The sequence below is a fragment of the Chelmon rostratus genome, chromosome 15 (genome assembly GCF_017976325.1).
Source record: "Chelmon rostratus isolate fCheRos1 chromosome 15, fCheRos1.pri, whole genome shotgun sequence".
Lineage (NCBI taxonomy): Eukaryota > Metazoa > Chordata > Actinopteri > Chaetodontiformes > Chaetodontidae > Chelmon > Chelmon rostratus.
In genome coordinates, this window is record NC_055672.1 from 20561732 (window position 1) to 20566869 (window position 5138).

General features: G+C 43.6%; 1 long non-coding RNA gene across 1 annotated transcript; it reads left to right on the forward strand.

The window, feature by feature from the left end:
- Window positions 1-1264: 1264 nt before the first annotated feature.
- On the forward strand, window positions 1265-1824 carry LOC121617949. The gene is made up of 3 exons (XR_006007424.1): window positions 1265-1327; window positions 1521-1597; window positions 1774-1824. It is a non-coding gene; the product is annotated as an uncharacterized LOC121617949 (long non-coding RNA).
- The last annotated feature ends 3314 nt before the right edge of the window (window positions 1825-5138 follow it).

The window sequence follows — 5138 nt, forward strand, 5'->3', positions numbered from 1 at the left end:
CAAAGTAAAATGATTCTGAGATGTCTGACTCATGTTATGTTTGTGTGTCAGGTTCTCCAACCCTGCCAACTTCTGCTACATCAACTCCAGCCTGCAGAGCCTCCTGACGCTGGAGGACTTCGTTCCAGCCATCAGCTCTCAGGAGCAGGTGTGAAGTTTGCTCCCTGAGGCTGAACTCATGAGGTAAAGCAACAATCAGAAACAACCACTCAGTTTATTCTCAAGTCGTACCATTAACAACAACAAAAGAGACAAAGCCTCTGACCCTTTTCTTCTCCTCTCCAGATCATTCATGGACATCAAAGCGTCTCACTTTTCCAGTGATTTAATTCACAAATTTATCCTCATCATTAAGTTCAAGGAGGCGGCCTCTGTCTGGAACCCGGAGTTCAAGGATTTCGAACAGAAAGTACGTAAGTTGGTTTAATGTTGTAATATTGTTTCACCGTTTGCTGATAGGTTCTCCTCTGTGTTTGAGCTCCTTTGTCTGACTGTGTGTGTTTTTCTGCAGGACGCTCATGAGTTCCTCATCTCTGTGCTGGACCAGATACGATCTCTGGGCATGGAGCTTCGGGTGATGTCAGCCACAATGGACATGAGCTGTCTAGTGGAGGATCAGCTGTTGTTTGAGATGCAGAAGACCAGGACCTGCAGAAGGTATGCCAACACAGTCACACACATCACACACACACACTCATGTGCAGCGGTGGAGGAAGTGTTCAGACCCTTTACTGAAGTAAGAGTACTGATACCACACTGTAAAAATACTCCAGTCCAGGTCCTGCATTGACAATGCTACTTAAGTAAAAGCATCTAAGTGTAATCAAGAGAAAATACTTCAAGTATCAAAAACAAAAGAAGTAAATGCAGAAAACTGTTATACAATTATTTAAATTAATTTCAAGAAAAATCAGCAAACACTCACATTTCAGTGGCTGGAGCCATGAAATGAAAGCATTTTACATGAAAAATAAGTTCAAATATTATCAAAATATTTGTCATTTCAGCTCTTAATGTATGTATTGTTAGGTACAGTCATTTAATTTATAACAAAAGCTCATAGTTTATATACTCTCCATGTGTTTTATATGTGAAAATCTAAATGTGTCAAGTGACTAAAGCTGTCAAAATAGATGTAGTGAAGTAGAAAGTAAGAAAGAAAATACTCAGTACCTCACACTTATACACTTGAGTAAATGCACTTAGTTACATCCGCCGCTGTTCATATGTTTGTCAGCAAATAAATCTGCAGCTGTTCACTAAACTGTCCCTCGACCTGTTACCTGAAGGAGGGACGGTGATGGGCATGCTCGAGGACTACCAGAAGGTACGAAACACTTCTCCTCAGTCAGTCCCCTTACATCCCACCGATATAATGTGATAATATGATGTAGAAAACACATTTTAGTCCCAGCACCACTGCTCATGTTGCCATGTGGAGGGATGTGTAGATGTTGTGCTGTTGTGCATGTAAATCCAGTATCAAAGTAATAACCTGTGGGTTCTGTGCTGTTCTGCAGGAGGAGAAGCTGGAGTATCGGTGCGAGTGTGGAGGCACCACATCAGGCCAGCGCTCAGCATTCGTGAACCTGCCTAAGTAAGCAACATCAACAAATGACCAAATTCCTGACCACGGTGCCCAGTGATGATACTGGTGGACCCACTGGTGTCAAACTGGGCTCCACTGACCCTCAAGAAGAATTGAGATGAATCAAAATAGAATCTTTTTTTTCTCTGTCACCTGTTGCTAAAACGTCTTCTGTCTGTCTGCAGGGTGCTCGTCTTACACCTGAAGCGCTTCAAGTACACCGACAACTTCGAGCTTCAAAAGGTCCACTGCCCCGTCTTCCTCTGCAGAGACCTCGTGGTCTCCTCTCAACAAGTAAGAACAACTGAATGACCTGATAGCAAAAATAAATGAATTAATAAATACTAACTCTGAACATCTGTGGTCCGTCGCAGGGTGGCTGCTGCCTGAGTCTGGTCAGCATCATCAGTCATGTCGGCTCCGGGACAGAACAAGGTAAGATAACATTTTATTTTATTTACACTCACATTCAACATGAATAGAAATCTTTATCTTTCTTTGTTGACCAGCAGCTTTCCTACATTCTGCTATTAGCTGCTGCTGCTGTCAGTCACTGTATGACTGTACAAGTTGGAAAACATTTGATCTTATGCACCTGTTTGTTTGTTTTTTTCCATTTCCAAAGCCAGACACAAACCTTTTCTTACTTTCACTGTTGTCTGGTATCAGTTAAAGTCATTCATGTTCACATCATCCACTGAGTCCTGTGACAACCCACCTAACACCGATTCCTCTCCTGTTAGGACACTACATCTCTGACGGGCTGGATCTGGACGTCGGACCGATCGACCCGAACGACCGCTGGTTCACCTACAATGATGCTCAGGTCACTGAAACAACTGGTGCCTCTGTGTGTGAGCAGCAGGACCAAAGCTCCTACATCCTTTTTTACAAGAGACACAATGCAAACACTGATGTTCTTTAACCCATAAGAACCCATGGTGACACAGGTGTCACACGTCCAAATTTTCCTAAAACATGAAATAATCCAAGTTCTCAACTCCCAATGTGACACACACAAATGTAACATTTGAGATCTTGGACAGTAGGGGGTGGTGTTTTGAAAAAATGTCAGAAATGTGTTCTATGTGGTCTATTTAGTCTGTCTTATGTCCCCCATAATTTTCCTAAAAGCAGAAATGGTCCGGGTTCTTATGGGTTAAATGTCCTCAGACAGCACCTCAGACTGATTACAGCTGAGGAGAGAAATGTACCAAGAAAAAAGACAAAGGAACAGTGAACTTCCTGTGTTCACGTGTGTTTCTGTTCCAGCTGGACTGAACTCTGCAGGACTCGAGGTCAGAAGATCCACCCCGGGATGTGACAAGGTAAGAATGGTTTCCCTCTGTCTTATCTTTTACAAGTCTGAGATGGCCCACCAGCTTACCCATCAGGGGATGGATGAAGACCACCTCCAGCAGAGGATGGATGAAGACCACCTCCACCAGAGGACAGATGAGGAGCACCTCCAGCACAGGACAGATGAAGACCACCTCCACCAGAGGACAGATGAGGAGCACCTCCAGCAGAGGAAAGATGAAGACCACCTCCACCAGAGGACAGATGAGGAGCACCTCCACCAGAGGACAGATGAAGACCACCTCCACCAGAGGACAGACTAGGACCACCTCCACCAGAGGACAGATGAGGAGCACCTCCACCAGAGGACAGATGAAGACCACCTCCACCAGAGGACAGACTAGGACCACCTCCACCAGAGGACAGATGAGGACCACCTCCACCAGATGACAGATGAGGAGCACCTCCAGCAGAGGACAGATGAAGAGCATGTCCATTGACAGGAGCACCAGCAGGTCCCCCAGCCCTCAGGAGGATGAGCCCACCCCAGACAGTCCGGTTTATCCCAAGGTTTCTTTGTCCAAAGCGGAGTTTGTCCTTGCCACAGTCGCCACAAATCAGACATATTGGCTTGCTTTCTGGAAAAGATAGTAATAAAAAAAATATATAAATATCAGATGAGTGTATTTGCCTATCTGAAATGTTCTTGTACCTGCTGACTCTTTTTGCACCAAATTATATATAATAAATGAAATGGATCAAAGGTTCAGCTTCTCCAGTGTTATTATATCAAACAGTTTTTCTCTCAAGTGTCTGCAAAGTTTTTTCACATTGTGGAAACTGTTTCATTTCAACTGCGAGCAATTAAAAACAGTGATTCTCTGGAGCTCGACTGAACTCACGTCACAAATAAAACGCTCCAAACTGAGTTCATTCACATCAGAAAGTTTGGTCGAACAGTGAGGAGGCTTGTTTGCTCCCAAGCTTGGGACACACACACACACACACGCACACACACACACACACACACACACACACACACACACACACACACACACACACACACACACACACACACACACAAACACAGAGTAAAAGTCCAAACCAAGTCTTCAAGAGGTGAGCGAATGAGCTCCCTGTTTCCACAGTGGTACAGTCCTGCAGTGAGCTGACATCTCTACAGTGAGCAATGCAAGCTGAAGACGGAAAAGTGGTTCCTGTGAACAGCTGCACTTCTCAATGAGTCTTGGAGGAAGTCAGCCATCTATAGTCTTCACACATCTTTCAGACGACTACAAGGATTAAAAAAAATATCCCAGACAACAACGTATTGGTTTAAGTTTATGTCGAAAGCAAAGACTTGACAAGGAAAGTGATATTCCTATCAGGGAGGATCACAGGAAAAACGACCAGCCTCAGTTGTGGTTGCAATGCGTTCCTGCTGTCACATTGAAGGAAACTAATGGATGAATTAAAGATGTTAATTCATTTGTTAAAGCCGTTGAGAAAATAACAGATGCATAAAACGCACAGACAAAAAGCCTCTTTCATGTGAACAGATTTATTTTAAGACAGTATCACAGGAGTTCATCAGCAGGATTCATGTACATGGACACGATTTTTCAATGTTTTTCGTGAGACATGATTTTCAGATGATTGTATTTGAGCTGGAAGTGTCTTCAATGTGTGCACCACCTTTCTTTGAGTGACTGAACACTACATTTATGAGCCACGCTGGAGTTGCAGGGAGGTGCTCGGGGTGGATGGTGGGCACACTGTGTGCAGGACTGTGACACCACAATCCAGGACTCATGTCCCGTCTGTCCTCTGGTCAGGACAACTTCAGTTTAATGTTGTTTGGAAAATAGTCACAAAATTTAATCTTCATGTACATGGTTGCGATTTTTCCACGATTTGAGACTATTCCACTGTGATTCAGGGTTGTTTATTATTGCTCAGCAGTTTTCTGTCAGCAGGATTCTCTTGTCTTTAATATGTTTGTTTGTATGCTATGTAGATTATCATTTTACCTGCTGAAGTGATTCCATGCCAGCACATCAAACTGTTGCCTTATAAAACTTTTCTGATCAGCTGTTGCCCAATCAGACAAAGAGCATCCCATGTGGACCACTGCCCCATTGCCATAAGCTTCATAACAGCTTCTTCTAGACTGGCTAACATCCAATCCAGGGAATCCACGTGCTGAAGGATTTTTAAGGTAAACTTTGTAAAGCCAAATAATTAATGAAAG